Below are 22,330 nucleotides of genomic sequence, written 5' to 3' on the forward strand. Positions count from 1 at the left end.
AGTCATTTTGACAAATATGCAACCCCGTGAGGAAGAAATCTCTTTTGAGATTGCCAGGTCGACAGCAATCTCTGGTCATGGTAGAATTCTCAACTGACTCTTGAAAAGTCTGAGTTTGGGTTCACTTACCGTTTGGACATTTATGCATTCTCAGTAGACTTTTGTGAATCCATTGTAGATTTCCAGTGTGTGAGGTGATTTACTTTGTGCAAGGCTTTAGTTGTTAAATGGGAAGCGAATATCCAACAAGTCAGTGACAACTGTGTTGAGTTTGGCCTTTGTGACTATGTCCTGGGATTTTCCACACACACCTCTCCTTCTAACTACTATTATGTGGCTTGTGAGCGGTATAGAGCAAAATCGACTACATGTACGTGTCCATGAGGGTCTCAGCTTTCCATAGATGTGTCATAGTAGTCTCTAGCTCTAACCATTCAGTCTCTACAGATGTTTTTGTTGGAAGGGTTAACACCCAACTCTCCAAATTTAGGGATAGTATCCAATGCTCCACATTTTTTCAAAGAACCAACCCACCTGCTCCTCGTTAGTATAGTGGTGAGTATCCCCGCCTGTCACGCGGGAGACCGGGGTTCAATTCCCCGACGGGGAGGGAAAGACTGATTTTATTAGGGTGTACAATGTCACTGAGCCCACAAAGCGGGAAATATGCTTAGAATTAAAGATTTTTGATACGATATCTAGCCGTGGGGTTTTTTTCAGCATTGCAAGGCATTGGTTGTTCAGTGGTAGAATTCTCGCCTGCCACGCGGGAGGCCCGGGTTCGATTCCTGGCCAATGCAGGAACTTTTGAACAAGTCATTTTGACAAATATGCAACCCCGTGAGGAAGAAATCTCTTTTGAGATTGCCAGGTCGACAGCAATCTCTGGTCATGGTAGAATTCTCAACTGACTCTTGAAAAGTCTGAGTTTGGGTTCACTTACCGTTTGGACATTTATGCATTCTCAGTAGACTTTTGTGAATCCATTGTAGATTTCCAGTGTGTGAGGTGATTTACTTTGTGCAAGGCTTTAGTTGTTAAATGGGAAGCGAATATCCAACAAGTCAGTGACAACTGTGTTGAGTTTGGCCTTTGTGACTATGTCCTGGGATTTTCCACACACACCTCTCCTTCTAACTACTATTATGTGGCTTGTGAGCGGTATAGAGCAAAACCGACTACATGTACGTGTCCGTGAGGGTCTCAGCTTTCCATAGATGTGTCATAGTAGTCTCTAGCTCTAACCATTCAGTCTCTACAGATGTTTTTGTTGGAAGGGTTAACACCCAACTCTCCAAATTTAGGGATAGTATCCAATGCTCCACATTTTTTCAAAGAACCAACCCACCTGCTCCTCGTTAGTATAGTGGTGAGTATCCCCGCCTGTCACGCGGGAGACCGGGGTTCAATTCCCCGACGGGGAGGGAAAGACTGATTTTATTAGGGTGTACAATGTCACTGAGCCCACAAAGCGGGAAATATGCTTAGAATTAAAGATTTTTGATACGATATCTAGCCGTGGGGTTTTTTTCAGCATTGCAAGGCATTGGTTGTTCAGTGGTAGAATTCTCGCCTGCCACGCGGGAGGCCCGGTTTCGATTCCCGGCCAATGCAGGAACTTTTGAACAAGTCATTTTGACAAATATGCAACCCCGTGAGGAAGAAATCTCTTTTGAGATTGCCAGGTCGACAGCAATCTCTGGTCATGGTAGAATTCTCAACTGACTCTTGAAAAGTATGAGTTTGGGTTCACTTACCGTTTGGACATTTATGCATTCTCAGTAGACTTTTGTGAATCCATTGTAGATTTCCAGTGTGTTAGGTGATTTACTTTGTGCAAGGCTTTAGTTGTTAAATGGGAAGCGAATATCCAACAAGTCAGTGACAACTGTGTTGAGTTTGGCCTTTGTGACTATGTCCTGGGATTTTCCACACACACCTCTCCTTCTAACTACTATTATGTGGCTTGTGAGCGGTATAGAGCAAAATCGACTACATGTACGTGTCCATGAGGGTCTCAGCTTTCCATAGATGTGTCATAGTAGTCTCTAGCTCTAACCATTCAGTCTCTACAGATGTTTTTGTTGGAAGGGTTAACACCCAACTCTCCAAATTTAGGGATAGTATCCAATGCTCCACATTTTTTCAAAGAACCAACCCACCTGCTCCTTGTTAGTATAGTGGTGAGTATCCCCGCCTGTCACGCGTGAGACCGGGGTTCAATTCCCCGACGGGGAGGGAAAGACTGATTTTATTAGGGTGTACAATGTCACTGAGCCCACAAAGCGGGAAATATGCTTAGAATTAAAGATTTTTGATACGATATCTAGCCGTGGGGTTTATATCAGCATTGCAAGGCATTGGTTGTTCAGTGGTAGAATTCTCGCCTGCCACGCGGGAGGCCCGGGTTCGATTCCCGGCCAATGCAGGAACTTTTGAACAAGTCATTTTGACAAGTATGCAACCCCGTGAGGAAGAAATCTCTTTTGAGATTGCCAGGTCGACAGCAATCTCTGGTCATGGTAGAATTCTCAACTGACTCTTGAAAAGTCTGAGTTTGGGCTCACTTACCGTTTGGACATTTATGCATTCTCAGTAGACTTTTGTGAATCCATTGTAGATTTCCAGTGTGTGAGGTGATTTACTTTGTGCAAGGCTTTAGTTGTTAAATGGGAAGCGAATATCCAACAAGTCAGTGACAACTGTGTTGAGTTTGGCCTTTGTGACTATGTCCTGGGATTTTCCACACACACCTCTCCTTCTAACTACTATTATGTGGCTTGTGAGCGGTATAGAGCAAAATCGACTACATGTACGTGTCCATGAGGGTCTCAGCTTTCCATAGATGTGTCATAGTAGTCTCTAGCTCTAACCATTCAGTCTCTACAGATGTTTTTGTTGGAAGGGTTAACACCCAACTCTCCAAATTTAGGGATAGTATCCAATGCTCCACATTTTTTCAAAGAACCAACCCACCTGCTCCTCGTTAGTATAGTGGTGAGTATCCCCGCCTGTCACGCGGGAGACCGGGGTTCAATTCCCCGACGGGGAGGGAAAGACTGATTTTATTAGGGTGTACAATGTCACTGAGCCCACAAAGCGGGAAATATGCTTAGAATTAAAGATTTTTGATACGATATCTAGCCGTGGGGTTTTTTTCAGCATTGCAAGGCATTGGTTGTTCAGTGGTAGAATTCTCGCCTGCCACGCGGGAGGCCCGGTTTCGATTCCCGGCCAATGCAGGAACTTTTGAACAAGTCATTTTGACAAATATGCAACCCCGTGAGGAAGAAATCTCTTTTGAGATTGCCAGGTCGACAGCAATCTCTGGTCATGGTAGAATTCTCAACTGACTCTTGAAAAGTCTGAGTTTGGGTTCACTTACCGTTTGGACATTTATGCATTCTCAGTAGACTTTTGTGAATCCATTGTAGATTTCCAGTGTGTTAGGTGATTTACTTTGTGCAAGGCTTTAGTTGTTAAATGGGAAGCGAATATCCAACAAGTCAGTGACAACTGTGTTGAGTTTGGCCTTTGTGACTATGTCCTGGGATTTTCCACACACACCTCTCCTTCTAACTACTATTATGTGGCTTGTGAGCGGTATAGAGCAAAATCGACTACATGTACGTGTCCATGAGGGTCTCAGCTTTCCATAGATGTGTCATAGTAGTCTCTAGCTCTAACCATTCAGTCTCTACAGATGTTTTTGTTGGAAGGGTTAACACCCAACTCTCCAAATTTAGGGATAGTATCCAATGCTCCACATTTTTTCAAAGAACCAACCCACCTGCTCCTCGTTAGTATAGTGGTGAGTATCCCCGCCTGTCACGCGGGAGACCGGGGTTCAATTCCCCGACGGGGAGGGAAAGACTGATTTTATTAGGGTGTACAATGTCACTGAGCCCACAAAGCGGGAAATATGCTTAGAATTAAAGATTTTTGATACGATATCTAGCCGTGGGGTTTATTTCAGCATTGCAAGGCATTGGTTGTTCAGTGGTAGAATTCTCGCCTGCCACGCGGGAGCCCCGGGTTCGATTCCCGGCCAATGCAGGAACTTTTGAACAAGTCATTTTGACAAGTATGCAACCCCGTGAGGAAGAAATCTCTTTTGAGATTGCCAGGTCGACAGCAATCTCTGGTCATGGTAGAATTCTCAACTGACTCTTGAAAAGTATGAGTTTGGGTTCACTTACCGTTTGGACATTTATGCATTCTCAGTAGACTTTTGTGAATCCATTGTAGATTTCCAGTGTGTTAGGTGATTTACTTTGTGCAAGGCTTTAGTTGTTAAATGGGAAGCGAATATCCAACAAGTCAGTGACAACTGTGTTGAGTTTGGCCTTTGTGACTATGTCCTGGGATTTTCCACACACACCTCTCCTTCTAACTACTATTATGTGGCTTGTGAGCGGTATAGAGCAAAATCGACTACATGTACGTGTCCATGAGGGTCTCAGCTTTCCATAGATGTGTCATAGTAGTCTCTAGCTCTAACCATTCAGTCTCTACAGATGTTTTTGTTGGAAGGGTTAACACCCAACTCTCCAAATTTAGGGATAGTATCCAATGCTCCACATTTTTTCAAAGAACCAACCCACCTGCTCCTTGTTAGTATAGTGGTGAGTATCCCCGCCTGTCACGCGTGAGACCGGGGTTCAATTCCCCGACGGGGAGGGAAAGACTGATTTTATTAGGGTGTACAATGTCACTGAGCCCACAAAGCGGGAAATATGCTTAGAATTAAAGATTTTTGATACGATATCTAGCCGTGGGGTTTATTTCAGCATTGCAAGGCATTGGTTGTTCAGTGGTAGAATTCTCGCCTGCCACGCGGGAGGCCCGGGTTCGATTCCCGGCCAATGCAGGAACTTTTGAACAAGTCATTTTGACAAGTATGCAACCCCGTGAGGAAGAAATCTCTTTTGAGATTGCCAGGTCGACAGCAATCTCTGGTCATGGTAGAATTCTCAACTGACTCTTGAAAAGTCTGAGTTTGGGCTCACTTACCGTTTGGACATTTATGCATTCTCAGTAGACTTTTGTGAATCCATTGTAGATTTCCAGTGTGTGAGGTGATTTACTTTGTGCAAGGCTTTAGTTGTTAAATGGGAAGCGAATATCCAACAAGTCAGTGACAACTGTGTTGAGTTTGGCCTTTGTGACTATGTCCTGGGATTTTCCACACACACCTCTCCTTCTAACTACTATTATGTGGCTTGTGAGCGGTATAGAGCAAAATCGACTACATGTACGTGTCCATGAGGGTCTCAGCTTTCCATAGATGTGTCATAGTAGTCTCTAGCTCTAACCATTCAGTCTCTACAGATGTTTTTGTTGGAAGGGTTAACACCCAACTCTCCAAATTTAGGGATAGTATCCAATGCTCCACATTTTTTCAAAGAACCAACCCACCTGCTCCTCGTTAGTATAGTGGTGAGTATCCCCGCCTGTCACGCGGGAGACCGGGGTTCAATTCCCCGACGGGGAGGGAAAGACTGATTTTATTAGGGTGTACAATGTCACTGAGCCCACAAAGCGGGAAATATGCTTAGAATTAAAGATTTTTGATACGATATCTAGCCGTGGGGTTTTTTTCAGCATTGCAAGGCATTGGTTGTTCAGTGGTAGAATTCTCGCCTGCCACGCGGGAGGCCCGGGTTCGATTCCCGGCCAATGCAGGAACTTTTGAACAAGTCATTTTGACAAATATGCAACCCCGTGAGGAAGAAATCTCTTTTGAGATTGCCAGGTCGACAGCAATCTCTGGTCATGGTAGAATTCTCAACTGACTCTTGAAAAGTCTGAGTTTGGGTTCACTTACCGTTTGGACATTTATGCATTCTCAGTAGACTTTTGTGAATCCATTGTAGATTTCCAGTGTGTGAGGTGATTTACTTTGTGCAAGGCTTTAGTTGTTAAATGGGAAGCGAATATCCAACAAGTCAGTGACAACTGTGTTGAGTTTGGCCTTTGTGACTATGTCCTGGGATTTTCCACACACACCTCTCCTTCTAACTACTATTATGTGGCTTGTGAGCGGTATAGAGCAAAATCGACTACATGTACGTGTCCATGAGGGTCTCAGCTTTCCATAGATGTGTCATAGTAGTCTCTAGCTCTAACCATTCAGTCTCTACAGATGTTTTTGTTGGAAGGGTTAACACCCAACTCTCCAAATTTAGGGATAGTATCCAATGCTCCACATTTTTTCAAAGAACCAACCCACCTGCTCCTCGTTAGTATAGTGGTGAGTATCCCCGCCTGTCACGCGGGAGACCGGGGTTCAATTCCCCGACGGGGAGGGAAAGACTGATTTTATTAGGGTGTACAATGTCACTGAGCCCACAAAGCGGGAAATATGCTTAGAATTAAAGATTTTTGATACGATATCTAGCCGTGGGGTTTTTTTCAGCATTGCAAGGCATTGGTTGTTCAGTGGTAGAATTCTCGCCTGCCACGCGGGAGGCCCGGGTTCGATTCCTGGCCAATGCAGGAACTTTTGAACAAGTCATTTTGACAAATATGCAACCCCGTGAGGAAGAAATCTCTTTTGAGATTGCCAGGTCGACAGCAATCTCTGGTCATGGTAGAATTCTCAACTGACTCTTGAAAAGTCTGAGTTTGGGTTCACTTACCGTTTGGACATTTATGCATTCTCAGTAGACTTTTGTGAATCCATTGTAGATTTCCAGTGTGTGAGGTGATTTACTTTGTGCAAGGCTTTAGTTGTTAAATGGGAAGCGAATATCCAACAAGTCAGTGACAACTGTGTTGAGTTTGGCCTTTGTGACTATGTCCTGGGATTTTCCACACACACCTCTCCTTCTAACTACTATTATGTGGCTTGTGAGCGGTATAGAGCAAAACCGACTACATGTACGTGTCCGTGAGGGTCTCAGCTTTCCATAGATGTGTCATAGTAGTCTCTAGCTCTAACCATTCAGTCTCTACAGATGTTTTTGTTGGAAGGGTTAACACCCAACTCTCCAAATTTAGGGATAGTATCCAATGCTCCACATTTTTTCAAAGAACCAACCCACCTGCTCCTCGTTAGTATAGTGGTGAGTATCCCCGCCTGTCACGCGGGAGACCGGGGTTCAATTCCCCGACGGGGAGGGAAAGACTGATTTTATTAGGGTGTACAATGTCACTGAGCCCACAAAGCGGGAAATATGCTTAGAATTAAAGATTTTTGATACGATATCTAGCCGTGGGGTTTTTTTCAGCATTGCAAGGCATTGGTTGTTCAGTGGTAGAATTCTCGCCTGCCACGCGGGAGGCCCGGTTTCGATTCCCGGCCAATGCAGGAACTTTTGAACAAGTCATTTTGACAAATATGCAACCCCGTGAGGAAGAAATCTCTTTTGAGATTGCCAGGTCGACAGCAATCTCTGGTCATGGTAGAATTCTCAACTGACTCTTGAAAAGTATGAGTTTGGGTTCACTTACCGTTTGGACATTTATGCATTCTCAGTAGACTTTTGTGAATCCATTGTAGATTTCCAGTGTGTTAGGTGATTTACTTTGTGCAAGGCTTTAGTTGTTAAATGGGAAGCGAATATCCAACAAGTCAGTGACAACTGTGTTGAGTTTGGCCTTTGTGACTATGTCCTGGGATTTTCCACACACACCTCTCCTTCTAACTACTATTATGTGGCTTGTGAGCGGTATAGAGCAAAATCGACTACATGTACGTGTCCATGAGGGTCTCAGCTTTCCATAGATGTGTCATAGTAGTCTCTAGCTCTAACCATTCAGTCTCTACAGATGTTTTTGTTGGAAGGGTTAACACCCAACTCTCCAAATTTAGGGATAGTATCCAATGCTCCACATTTTTTCAAAGAACCAACCCACCTGCTCCTTGTTAGTATAGTGGTGAGTATCCCCGCCTGTCACGCGTGAGACCGGGGTTCAATTCCCCGACGGGGAGGGAAAGACTGATTTTATTAGGGTGTACAATGTCACTGAGCCCACAAAGCGGGAAATATGCTTAGAATTAAAGATTTTTGATACGATATCTAGCCGTGGGGTTTATATCAGCATTGCAAGGCATTGGTTGTTCAGTGGTAGAATTCTCGCCTGCCACGCGGGAGGCCCGGGTTCGATTCCCGGCCAATGCAGGAACTTTTGAACAAGTCATTTTGACAAGTATGCAACCCCGTGAGGAAGAAATCTCTTTTGAGATTGCCAGGTCGACAGCAATCTCTGGTCATGGTAGAATTCTCAACTGACTCTTGAAAAGTCTGAGTTTGGGCTCACTTACCGTTTGGACATTTATGCATTCTCAGTAGACTTTTGTGAATCCATTGTAGATTTCCAGTGTGTGAGGTGATTTACTTTGTGCAAGGCTTTAGTTGTTAAATGGGAAGCGAATATCCAACAAGTCAGTGACAACTGTGTTGAGTTTGGCCTTTGTGACTATGTCCTGGGATTTTCCACACACACCTCTCCTTCTAACTACTATTATGTGGCTTGTGAGCGGTATAGAGCAAAATCGACTACATGTACGTGTCCATGAGGGTCTCAGCTTTCCATAGATGTGTCATAGTAGTCTCTAGCTCTAACCATTCAGTCTCTACAGATGTTTTTGTTGGAAGGGTTAACACCCAACTCTCCAAATTTAGGGATAGTATCCAATGCTCCACATTTTTTCAAAGAACCAACCCACCTGCTCCTCGTTAGTATAGTGGTGAGTATCCCCGCCTGTCACGCGGGAGACCGGGGTTCAATTCCCCGACGGGGAGGGAAAGACTGATTTTATTAGGGTGTACAATGTCACTGAGCCCACAAAGCGGGAAATATGCTTAGAATTAAAGATTTTTGATACGATATCTAGCCGTGGGGTTTATTTCAGCATTGCAAGGCATTGGTTGTTCAGTGGTAGAATTCTCGCCTGCCACGCGGGAGCCCCGGGTTCGATTCCCGGCCAATGCAGGAACTTTTGAACAAGTCATTTTGACAAGTATGCAACCCCGTGAGGAAGAAATCTCTTTTGAGATTGCCAGGTCGACAGCAATCTCTGGTCATGGTAGAATTCTCAACTGACTCTTGAAAAGTATGAGTTTGGGTTCACTTACCGTTTGGACATTTATGCATTCTCAGTAGACTTTTGTGAATCCATTGTAGATTTCCAGTGTGTTAGGTGATTTACTTTGTGCAAGGCTTTAGTTGTTAAATGGGAAGCGAATATCCAACAAGTCAGTGACAACTGTGTTGAGTTTGGCCTTTGTGACTATGTCCTGGGATTTTCCACACACACCTCTCCTTCTAACTACTATTATGTGGCTTGTGAGCGGTATAGAGCAAAATCGACTACATGTACGTGTCCATGAGGGTCTCAGCTTTCCATAGATGTGTCATAGTAGTCTCTAGCTCTAACCATTCAGTCTCTACAGATGTTTTTGTTGGAAGGGTTAACACCCAACTCTCCAAATTTAGGGATAGTATCCAATGCTCCACATTTTTTCAAAGAACCAACCCACCTGCTCCTTGTTAGTATAGTGGTGAGTATCCCCGCCTGTCACGCGTGAGACCGGGGTTCAATTCCCCGACGGGGAGGGAAAGACTGATTTTATTAGGGTGTACAATGTCACTGAGCCCACAAAGCGGGAAATATGCTTAGAATTAAAGATTTTTGATACGATATCTAGCCGTGGGGTTTATTTCAGCATTGCAAGGCATTGGTTGTTCAGTGGTAGAATTCTCGCCTGCCACGCGGGAGGCCCGGGTTCGATTCCCGGCCAATGCAGGAACTTTTGAACAAGTCATTTTGACAAGTATGCAACCCCGTGAGGAAGAAATCTCTTTTGAGATTGCCAGGTCGACAGCAATCTCTGGTCATGGTAGAATTCTCAACTGACTCTTGAAAAGTCTGAGTTTGGGCTCACTTACCGTTTGGACATTTATGCATTCTCAGTAGACTTTTGTGAATCCATTGTAGATTTCCAGTGTGTGAGGTGATTTACTTTGTGCAAGGCTTTAGTTGTTAAATGGGAAGCGAATATCCAACAAGTCAGTGACAACTGTGTTGAGTTTGGCCTTTGTGACTATGTCCTGGGATTTTCCACACACACCTCTCCTTCTAACTACTATTATGTGGCTTGTGAGCGGTATAGAGCAAAATCGACTACATGTACGTGTCCATGAGGGTCTCAGCTTTCCATAGATGTGTCATAGTAGTCTCTAGCTCTAACCATTCAGTCTCTACAGATGTTTTTGTTGGAAGGGTTAACACCCAACTCTCCAAATTTAGGGATAGTATCCAATGCTCCACATTTTTTCAAAGAACCAACCCACCTGCTCCTCGTTAGTATAGTGGTGAGTATCCCCGCCTGTCACGCGGGAGACCGGGGTTCAATTCCCCGACGGGGAGGGAAAGACTGATTTTATTAGGGTGTACAATGTCACTGAGCCCACAAAGCGGGAAATATGCTTAGAATTAAAGATTTTTGATACGATATCTAGCCGTGGGGTTTATTTCAGCATTGCAAGGCATTGGTTGTTCAGTGGTAGAATTCTCGCCTGCCACGCGGGAGGCCCGGGTTCGATTCCCGGCCAATGCAGGAACTTTTGAACAAGTCATTTTGACAAGTATGCAACCCCGTGAGGAAGAAATCTCTTTTGAGATTGCCAGGTCGACAGCAATCTCTGGTCATGGTAGAATTCTCAACTGACTCTTGAAAAGTCTGAGTTTGGGCTCACTTACCGTTTGGACATTTATGCATTCTCAGTAGACTTTTGTGAATCCATTGTAGATTTCCAGTGTGTGAGGTGATTTACTTTGTGCAAGGCTTTAGTTGTTAAATGGGAAGCGAATATCCAACAAGTCAGTGACAACTGTGTTGAGTTTGGCCTTTGTGACTATGTCCTGGGATTTTCCACACACACCTCTCCTTCTAACTACTATTATGTGGCTTGTGAGCGGTATAGAGCAAAATCGACTACATGTACGTGTCCATGAGGGTCTCAGCTTTCCATAGATGTGTCATAGTAGTCTCTAGCTCTAACCATTCAGTCTCTACAGATGTTTTTGTTGGAAGGGTTAACACCCAACTCTCCAAATTTAGGGATAGTATCCAATGCTCCACATTTTTTCAAAGAACCAACCCACCTGCTCCTCGTTAGTATAGTGGTGAGTATCCCCGCCTGTCACGCGGGAGACCGGGGTTCAATTCCCCGACGGGGAGGGAAAGACTGATTTTATTAGGGTGTACAATGTCACTGAGCCCACAAAGCGGGAAATATGCTTAGAATTAAAGATTTTTGATACGATATCTAGCCGTGGGGTTTTTTTCAGCATTGCAAGGCATTGGTTGTTCAGTGGTAGAATTCTCGCCTGCCACGCGGGAGGCCCGGTTTCGATTCCCGGCCAATGCAGGAACTTTTGAACAAGTCATTTTGACAAATATGCAACCCCGTGAGGAAGAAATCTCTTTTGAGATTGCCAGGTCGACAGCAATCTCTGGTCATGGTAGAATTCTCAACTGACTCTTGAAAAGTCTGAGTTTGGGTTCACTTACCGTTTGGACATTTATGCATTCTCAGTAGACTTTTGTGAATCCATTGTAGATTTCCAGTGTGTTAGGTGATTTACTTTGTGCAAGGCTTTAGTTGTTAAATGGGAAGCGAATATCCAACAAGTCAGTGACAACTGTGTTGAGTTTGGCCTTTGTGACTATGTCCTGGGATTTTCCACACACACCTCTCCTTCTAACTACTATTATGTGGCTTGTGAGCGGTATAGAGCAAAATCGACTACATGTACGTGTCCATGAGGGTCTCAGCTTTCCATAGATGTGTCATAGTAGTCTCTAGCTCTAACCATTCAGTCTCTACAGATGTTTTTGTTGGAAGGGTTAACACCCAACTCTCCAAATTTAGGGATAGTATCCAATGCTCCACATTTTTTCAAAGAACCAACCCACCTGCTCCTCGTTAGTATAGTGGTGAGTATCCCCGCCTGTCACGCGGGAGACCGGGGTTCAATTCCCCGACGGGGAGGGAAAGACTGATTTTATTAGGGTGTACAATGTCACTGAGCCCACAAAGCGGGAAATATGCTTAGAATTAAAGATTTTTGATACGATATCTAGCCGTGGGGTTTATTTCAGCATTGCAAGGCATTGGTTGTTCAGTGGTAGAATTCTCGCCTGCCACGCGGGAGCCCCGGGTTCGATTCCCGGCCAATGCAGGAACTTTTGAACAAGTCATTTTGACAAGTATGCAACCCCGTGAGGAAGAAATCTCTTTTGAGATTGCCAGGTCGACAGCAATCTCTGGTCATGGTAGAATTCTCAACTGACTCTTGAAAAGTATGAGTTTGGGTTCACTTACCGTTTGGACATTTATGCATTCTCAGTAGACTTTTGTGAATCCATTGTAGATTTCCAGTGTGTTAGGTGATTTACTTTGTGCAAGGCTTTAGTTGTTAAATGGGAAGCGAATATCCAACAAGTCAGTGACAACTGTGTTGAGTTTGGCCTTTGTGACTATGTCCTGGGATTTTCCACACACACCTCTCCTTCTAACTACTATTATGTGGCTTGTGAGCGGTATAGAGCAAAATCGACTACATGTACGTGTCCATGAGGGTCTCAGCTTTCCATAGATGTGTCATAGTAGTCTCTAGCTCTAACCATTCAGTCTCTACAGATGTTTTTGTTGGAAGGGTTAACACCCAACTCTCCAAATTTAGGGATAGTATCCAATGCTCCACATTTTTTCAAAGAACCAACCCACCTGCTCCTTGTTAGTATAGTGGTGAGTATCCCCGCCTGTCACGCGTGAGACCGGGGTTCAATTCCCCGACGGGGAGGGAAAGACTGATTTTATTAGGGTGTACAATGTCACTGAGCCCACAAAGCGGGAAATATGCTTAGAATTAAAGATTTTTGATACGATATCTAGCCGTGGGGTTTATTTCAGCATTGCAAGGCATTGGTTGTTCAGTGGTAGAATTCTCGCCTGCCACGCGGGAGGCCCGGGTTCGATTCCCGGCCAATGCAGGAACTTTTGAACAAGTCATTTTGACAAGTATGCAACCCCGTGAGGAAGAAATCTCTTTTGAGATTGCCAGGTCGACAGCAATCTCTGGTCATGGTAGAATTCTCAACTGACTCTTGAAAAGTCTGAGTTTGGGCTCACTTACCGTTTGGACATTTATGCATTCTCAGTAGACTTTTGTGAATCCATTGTAGATTTCCAGTGTGTGAGGTGATTTACTTTGTGCAAGGCTTTAGTTGTTAAATGGGAAGCGAATATCCAACAAGTCAGTGACAACTGTGTTGAGTTTGGCCTTTGTGACTATGTCCTGGGATTTTCCACACACACCTCTCCTTCTAACTACTATTATGTGGCTTGTGAGCGGTATAGAGCAAAATCGACTACATGTACGTGTCCATGAGGGTCTCAGCTTTCCATAGATGTGTCATAGTAGTCTCTAGCTCTAACCATTCAGTCTCTACAGATGTTTTTGTTGGAAGGGTTAACACCCAACTCTCCAAATTTAGGGATAGTATCCAATGCTCCACATTTTTTCAAAGAACCAACCCACCTGCTCCTCGTTAGTATAGTGGTGAGTATCCCCGCCTGTCACGCGGGAGACCGGGGTTCAATTCCCCGACGGGGAGGGAAAGACTGATTTTATTAGGGTGTACAATGTCACTGAGCCCACAAAGCGGGAAATATGCTTAGAATTAAAGATTTTTGATACGATATCTAGCCGTGGGGTTTTTTTCAGCATTGCAAGGCATTGGTTGTTCAGTGGTAGAATTCTCGCCTGCCACGCGGGAGGCCCGGTTTCGATTCCCGGCCAATGCAGGAACTTTTGAACAAGTCATTTTGACAAATATGCAACCCCGTGAGGAAGAAATCTCTTTTGAGATTGCCAGGTCGACAGCAATCTCTGGTCATGGTAGAATTCTCAACTGACTCTTGAAAAGTCTGAGTTTGGGTTCACTTACAGTTTGGACATTTATGCATTCTCAGTAGACTTTTGTGAATCCATTGTAGATTTCCAGTGTGTTAGGTGATTTACTTTGTGCAAGGCTTTAGTTGTTAAATGGGAAGCGAATATCCAACAAGTCAGTGACAACTGTGTTGAGTTTGGCCTTTGTGACTATGTCCTGGGATTTTCCACACACACCTCTCCTTCTAACTACTATTATGTGGCTTGTGAGCGGTATAGAGCAAAATCGACTACATGTACGTGTCCATGAGGGTCTCAGCTTTCCATAGATGTGTCATAGTAGTCTCTAGCTCTAACCATTCAGTCTCTACAGATGTTTTTGTTGGAAGGGTTAACACCCAACTCTCCAAATTTAGGGATAGTATCCAATGCTCCACATTTTTTCAAAGAACCAACCCACCTGCTCCTCGTTAGTATAGTGGTGAGTATCCCCGCCTGTCACGCGGGAGACCGGGGTTCAATTCCCCGACGGGGAGGGAAAGACTGATTTTATTAGGGTGTACAATGTCACTGAGCCCACAAAGCGGGAAATATGCTTAGAATTAAAGATTTTTGATACGATATCTAGCCGTGGGGTTTATTTCAGCATTGCAAGGCATTGGTTGTTCAGTGGTAGAATTCTCGCCTGCCACGCGGGAGGCCCGGGTTCGATTCCCGGCCAATGCAGGAACTTTTGAACAAGTCATTTTGACAAGTATGCAACCCCGTGAGGAAGAAATCTCTTTTGAGATTGCCAGGTCGACAGCAATCTCTGGTCATGGTAGAATTCTCAACTGACTCTTGAAAAGTCTGAGTTTGGGCTCACTTACCGTTTGGACATTTATGCATTCTCAGTAGACTTTTGTGAATCCATTGTAGATTTCCAGTGTGTGAGGTGATTTACTTTGTGCAAGGCTTTAGTTGTTAAATGGGAAGCGAATATCCAACAAGTCAGTGACAACTGTGTTGAGTTTGGCCTTTGTGACTATGTCCTGGGATTTTCCACACACACCTCTCCTTCTAACTACTATTATGTGGCTTGTGAGCGGTATAGAGCAAAACCGACTACATGTACGTGTCCGTGAGGGTCTCAGCTTTCCATAGATGTGTCATAGTAGTCTCTAGCTCTAACCATTCAGTCTCTACAGATGTTTTTGTTGGAAGGGTTAACACCCAACTCTCCAAATTTAGGGATAGTATCCAATGCTCCACATTTTTTCAAAGAACCAACCCACCTGCTCCTTGTTAGTATAGTGGTGAGTATCCCCGCCTGTCACGCGGGAGACCGGGGTTCAATTCCCCGACGGGGAGGGAAAGACTGATTTTATTAGGGTGTACAATGTCACTGAGCCCACAAAGCGGGAAATATGCTTAGAATTAAAGATTTTTGATACGATATCTAGCCGTGGGGTTTATTTCAGCATTGCAAGGCATTGGTTGTTCAGTGGTAGAATTCTCGCCTGCCACGCGGGAGGCCCGGGTTCGATTCCCGGCCAATGCAGGAACTTTTGAACAAGTCATTTTGACAAGTATGCAACCCCGTGAGGAAGAAATCTCTTTTGAGATTGCCAGGTCGACAGCAATCTCTGGTCATGGTAGAATTCTCAACTGACTCTTGAAAAGTCTGAGTTTGGGCTCACTTACCGTTTGGACATTTATGCATTCTCAGTAGACTTTTGTGAATCCATTGTAGATTTCCAGTGTGTGAGGTGATTTACTTTGTGCAAGGCTTTAGTTGTTAAATGGGAAGCGAATATCCAACAAGTCAGTGACAACTGTGTTGAGTTTGGCCTTTGTGACTATGTCCTGGGATTTTCCACACACACCTCTCCTTCTAACTACTATTATGTGGCTTGTGAGCGGTATAGAGCAAAACCGACTACATGTACGTGTCCGTGAGGGTCTCAGCTTTCCATAGATGTGTCATAGTAGTCTCTAGCTCTAACCATTCAGTCTCTACAGATGTTTTTGTTGGAAGGGTTAACACCCAACTCTCCAAATTTAGGGATAGTATCCAATGCTCCACATTTTTTCAAAGAACCAACCCACCTGCTCCTTGTTAGTATAGTGGTGAGTATCCCCGCCTGTCACGCGGGAGACTGGGGTTCAATTCCCCGACGGGGAGGGAAAGACTGATTTTATTAGGGTGTACAATGTCACTGAGCCCACAAAGCGGGAAATATGCTTAGAATTAAAGATTTTTGATACGATATCTAGCCGTGGGGTTTTTTTCAGCATTGCAAGGCATTGGTTGTTCAGTGGTAGAATTCTCGCCTGCCACGCGGGAGGCCCGGGTTCGATTCCCGGCCAATGCAGGAACTTTTGAACAAGTCATTTTGACAAATATGCAACCCCGTGAGGAAGAAATCTCTTTTGAGATTGCCAGGTCGACAGCAATCTCTGGTCATGGTAGAATTCTCAACTGACTCTTGAAAAGTCTGAGTTTGGGTTCACTTACCGTTTGGACATTTATGCATTCTCAGTAGACTTTTGTGAATCCATTGTAGATTTCCAGTGTGTTAGGTGATTTACTTTGTGCAAGGCTTTAGTTGTTAAATGGGAAGCGAATATCCAACAAGTCAGTGACAACTGTGTTGAGTTTGGCCTTTGTGACTATGTCCTGGGATTTTCCACACACACCTCTCCTTCTAACTACTATTATGTGGCTTGTGAGCGGTATAGAGCAAAATCGACTACATGTACGTGTCCATGAGGGTCTCAGCTTTCCATAGATGTGTCATAGTAGTCTCTAGCTCTAACCATTCAGTCTCTACAGATGTTTTTGTTGGAAGGGTTAACACCCAACTCTCCAAATTTAGGGATAGTATCCAATGCTCCACATTTTTTCAAAGAACCAACCCACCTGCTCCTTGTTAGTATAGTGGTGAGTATCCCCGCCTGTCACGCGTGAGACCGGGGTTCAATTCCCCGACGGGGAGGGAAAGACTGATTTTATTAGGGTGTACAATGTCACTGAGCCCACAAAGCGGGAAATATGCTTAGAATTAAAGATTTTTGATACGATATCTAGCCGTGGGGTTTATTTCAGCATTGCAAGGCATTGGTTGTTCAGTGGTAGAATTCTCGCCTGCCACGCGGGAGGCCCGGGTTCGATTCCCGGCCAATGCAGGAACTTTTGAACAAGTCATTTTGACAAGTATGCAACCCCGTGAGGAAGAAATCTCTTTTGAGATTGCCAGGTCGACAGCAATCTCTGGTCATGGTAGAATTCTCAACTGACTCTTGAAAAGTCTGAGTTTGGGCTCACTTACCGTTTGGACATTTATGCATTCTCAGTAGACTTTTGTGAATCCATTGTAGATTTCCAGTGTGTGAGGTGATTTACTTTGTGCAAGGCTTTAGTTGTTAAATGGGAAGCGAATATCCAACAAGTCAGTGACAACTGTGTTGAGTTTGGCCTTTGTGACTATGTCCTGGGATTTTCCACACACACCTCTCCTTCTAACTACTATTATGTGGCTTGTGAGCGGTATAGAGCAAAATCGACTACATGTACGTGTCCATGAGGGTCTCAGCTTTCCATAGATGTGTCATAGTAGTCTCTAGCTCTAACCATTCAGTCTCTACAGATGTTTTTGTTGGAAGGGTTAACACCCAACTCTCCAAATTTAGGGATAGTATCCAATGCTCCACATTTTTTCAAAGAACCAACCCACCTGCTCCTCGTTAGTATAGTGGTGAGTATCCCCGCCTGTCACGCGGGAGACCGGGGTTCAATTCCCCGACGGGGAGGGAAAGACTGATTTTATTAGGGTGTACAATGTCACTGAGCCCACAAAGCGGGAAATATGCTTAGAATTAAAGATTTTTGATACGATATCTAGCCGTGGGGTTTTTTTCAGCATTGCAAGGCATTGGTTGTTCAGTGGTAGAATTCTCGCCTGCCACGCGGGAGGCCCGGTTTCGATTCCCGGCCAATGCAGGAACTTTTGAACAAGTCATTTTGACAAATATGCAACCCCGTGAGGAAGAAATCTCTTTTGAGATTGCCAGGTCGACAGCAATCTCTGGTCATGGTAGAATTCTCAACTGACTCTTGAAAAGTCTGAGTTTGGGTTCACTTACCGTTTGGACATTTATGCATTCTCAGTAGACTTTTGTGAATCCATTGTAGATTTCCAGTGTGTTAGGTGATTTACTTTGTGCAAGGCTTTAGTTGTTAAATGGGAAGCGAATATCCAACAAGTCAGTGACAACTGTGTTGAGTTTGGCCTTTGTGACTATGTCCTGGGATTTTCCACACACACCTCTCCTTCTAACTACTATTATGTGGCTTGTGAGCGGTATAGAGCAAAATCGACTACATGTACGTGTCCATGAGGGTCTCAGCTTTCCATAGATGTGTCATAGTAGTCTCTAGCTCTAACCATTCAGTCTCTACAGATGTTTTTGTTGGAAGGGTTAACACCCAACTCTCCAAATTTAGGGATAGTATCCAATGCTCCACATTTTTTCAAAGAACCAACCCACCTGCTCCTCGTTAGTATAGTGGTGAGTATCCCCGCCTGTCACGCGGGAGACCGGGGTTCAATTCCCCGACGGGGAGGGAAAGACTGATTTTATTAGGGTGTACAATGTCACTGAGCCCACAAAGCGGGAAATATGCTTAGAATTAAAGATTTTTGATACGATATCTAGCCGTGGGGTTTATTTCAGCATTGCAAGGCATTGGTTGTTCAGTGGTAGAATTCTCGCCTGCCACGCGGGAGGCCCGGGTTCGATTCCCGGCCAATGCAGGAACTTTTGAACAAGTCATTTTGACAAGTATGCAACCCCGTGAGGAAGAAATCTCTTTTGAGATTGCCAGGTCGACAGCAATCTCTGGTCATGGTAGAATTCTCAACTGACTCTTGAAAAGTCTGAGTTTGGGCTCACTTACCGTTTGGACATTTATGCATTCTCAGTAGACTTTTGTGAATCCATTGTAGATTTCCAGTGTGTGAGGTGATTTACTTTGTGCAAGGCTTTAGTTGTTAAATGGGAAGCGAATATCCAACAAGTCAGTGACAACTGTGTTGAGTTTGGCCTTTGTGACTATGTCCTGGGATTTTCCACACACACCTCTCCTTCTAACTACTATTATGTGGCTTGTGAGCGGTATAGAGCAAAACCGACTACATGTACGTGTCCGTGAGGGTCTCAGCTTTCCATAGATGTGTCATAGTAGTCTCTAGCTCTAACCATTCAGTCTCTACAGATGTTTTTGTTGGAAGGGTTAACACCCAACTCTCCAAATTTAGGGATAGTATCCAATGCTCCACATTTTTTCAAAGAACCAACCCACCTGCTCCTTGTTAGTATAGTGGTGAGTATCCCCGCCTGTCACGCGGGAGACCGGGGTTCAATTCCCCGACGGGGAGGGAAAGACTGATTTTATTAGGGTGTACAATGTCACTGAGCCCACAAAGCGGGAAATATGCTTAGAATTAAAGATTTTTGATACGATATCTAGCCGTGGGGTTTATTTCAGCATTGCAAGGCATTGGTTGTTCAGTGGTAGAATTCTCGCCTGCCACGCGGGAGGCCCGGGTTCGATTCCCGGCCAATGCAGGAACTTTTGAACAAGTCATTTTGACAAGTATGCAACCCCGTGAGGAAGAAATCTCTTTTGAGATTGCCAGGTCGACAGCAATCTCTGGTCATGGTAGAATTCTCAACTGACTCTTGAAAAGTCTGAGTTTGGGCTCACTTACCGTTTGGACATTTATGCATTCTCAGTAGACTTTTGTGAATCCATTGTAGATTTCCAGTGTGTGAGGTGATTTACTTTGTGCAAGGCTTTAGTTGTTAAATGGGAAGCGAATATCCAACAAGTCAGTGACAACTGTGTTGAGTTTGGCCTTTGTGACTATGTCCTGGGATTTTCCACACACACCTCTCCTTCTAACTACTATTATGTGGCTTGTGAGCGGTATAGAGCAAAACCGACTACATGTACGTGTCCGTGAGGGTCTCAGCTTTCCATAGATGTGTCATAGTAGTCTCTAGCTCTAACCATTCAGTCTCTACAGATGTTTTTGTTGGAAGGGTTAACACCCAACTCTCCAAATTTAGGGATAGTATCCAATGCTCCACATTTTTTCAAAGAACCAACCCACCTGCTCCTTGTTAGTATAGTGGTGAGTATCCCCGCCTGTCACGCGGGAGACTGGGGTTCAATTCCCCGACGGGGAGGGAAAGACTGATTTTATTAGGGTGTACAATGTCACTGAGCCCACAAAGCGGGAAATATGCTTAGAATTAAAGATTTTTGATACGATATCTAGCCGTGGGGTTTTTTTCAGCATTGCAAGGCATTGGTTGTTCAGTGGTAGAATTCTCGCCTGCCACGCGGGAGGCCCGGGTTCGATTCCCGGCCAATGCAGGAACTTTTGAACAAGTCATTTTGACAAATATGCAACCCCGTGAGGAAGAAATCTCTTTTGAGATTGCCAGGTCGACAGCAATCTCTGGTCATGGTAGAATTCTCAACTGACTCTTGAAAAGTCTGAGTTTGGGTTCACTTACCGTTTGGACATTTATGCATTCTCAGTAGACTTTTGTGAATCCATTGTAGATTTCCAGTGTGTTAGGTGATTTACTTTGTGCAAGGCTTTAGTTGTTAAATGGGAAGCGAATATCCAACAAGTCAGTGACAACTGTGTTGAGTTTGGCCTTTGTGACTATGTCCTGGGATTTTCCACACACACCTCTCCTTCTAACTACTATTATGTGGCTTGTGAGCGGTATAGAGCAAAATCGACTACATGTACGTGTCCATGAGGGTCTCAGCTTTCCATAGATGTGTCATAGTAGTCTCTAGCTCTAACCATTCAGTCTCTACAGATGTTTTTGTTGGAAGGGTTAACACCCAACTCTCCAAATTTAGGGATAGTATCCAATGCTCCACATTTTTTCAAAGAACCAACCCACCTGCTCCTTGTTAGTATAGTGGTGAGTATCCCCGCCTGTCACGCGGGAGACCGGGGTTCAATTCCCCGACGGGGAGGGAAAGACTGATTTTATTAGGGTGTACAATGTCACTGAGCCCACAAAGCGGGAAATATGCTTAGAATTAAAGATTTTTGATACGATATCTAGCCGTGGGGCTTATTTCAGCATTGCAAGGCATTGGTTGTTCAGTGGTAGAATTCTCCCCTGCCACGCGGGAGGCCCGGGTTCGATTCCCGGCCAATGCAGGAACTTTTGAACAAGTCATTTTGACAAGTATGCAACCCCGTGAGGAAGAAATCTCTTTTGAGATTGCCAGGTCGACAGCAATCTCTGGTCATGGTAGAATTCTCAACTGACTCTTGAAAAGTCTGAGTTTGGGCTCACTTACCGTTTGGACATTTATGCATTCTCAGTAGACTTTTGTGAATCCATTGTAGATTTCCAGTGTGTGAGGTGATTTACTTTGTGCAAGGCTTTAGTTGTTAAATGGGAAGCGAATATCCAACAAGTCAGTGACAACTGTGTTGAGTTTGGCCTTTGTGACTATGTCCTGGGATTTTCCACACACACCTCTCCTTCTAACTACTATTATGTGGCTTGTGAGCGGTATAGAGCAAAATCGACTACATGTACGTGTCCATGAGGGTCTCAGCTTTCCATAGATGTGTCATAGTAGTCTCTAGCTCTAACCATTCAGTCTCTACAGATGTTTTTGTTGGAAGGGTTAACACCCAACTCTCCAAATTTAGGGATAGTATCCAATGCTCCACATTTTTTCAAAGAACCAACCCACCTGCTCCTCGTTAGTATAGTGGTGAGTATCCCCGCCTGTCACGCGGGAGACCGGGGTTCAATTCCCCGACGGGGAGGGAAAGACTGATTTTATTAGGGTGTACAATGTCACTGAGCCCACAAAGCGGGAAATATGCTTAGAATTAAAGATTTTTGATACGATATCTAGCCGTGGGGTTTATTTCAGCATTGCAAGGCATTGGTTGTTCAGTGGTAGAATTCTCGCCTGCCACGCGGGAGGCCCGGGTTCGATTCCCGGCCAATGCAGGAACTTTTGAACAAGTCATTTTGACAAGTATGCAACCCCGTGAGGAAGAAATCTCTTTTGAGATTGCCAGGTCGACAGCAATCTCTGGTCATGGTAGAATTCTCAACTGACTCTTGAAAAGTCTGAGTTTGGGCTCACTTACCGTTTGGACATTTATGCATTCTCAGTAGACTTTTGTGAATCCATTGTAGATTTCCAGTGTGTGAGGTGATTTACTTTGTGCAAGGCTTTAGTTGTTAACCTCTATGGGACCGGCGGGACGAATTCGTCCCACCTACGTAACATCCACTGCCAGCCTGTGGCGCGATTTTCAAAATCTTCAAAATCCTATTACTTCAATTTCTCAAACATATGACTATTTTACA

At 44.4% G+C, this 22,330-nt stretch overlaps 3 non-coding genes across 3 annotated transcripts; all 3 read left to right on the forward strand.

Moving 5' to 3' along the window:
* The first annotated feature begins 19,451 nt into the window (after positions 1-19,451).
* On the forward strand, positions 19,452-19,522 carry trnag-gcc (transfer RNA glycine (anticodon GCC)). Its single transcript has one exon. It is a non-coding gene; the product is annotated as a tRNA-Gly (tRNA).
* A 743-nt stretch (positions 19,523-20,265) lies between these two features.
* trnag-gcc (transfer RNA glycine (anticodon GCC)) lies at positions 20,266-20,336 on the forward strand. Its single transcript has one exon. It is a non-coding gene; the product is annotated as a tRNA-Gly (tRNA).
* A 1,557-nt stretch (positions 20,337-21,893) lies between these two features.
* trnag-gcc (transfer RNA glycine (anticodon GCC)) lies at positions 21,894-21,964 on the forward strand. The gene has a single exon. It is a non-coding gene; the product is annotated as a tRNA-Gly (tRNA).
* Positions 21,965-22,330: the final 366 nt, after the last annotated feature.

Source organism: Salmo salar, chromosome 23 (genome assembly GCF_965601325.2).
Source record: "Salmo salar chromosome 23, fSalSal1, whole genome shotgun sequence".
Taxonomy (NCBI): Eukaryota; Metazoa; Chordata; class Actinopteri; order Salmoniformes; family Salmonidae; genus Salmo; species Salmo salar.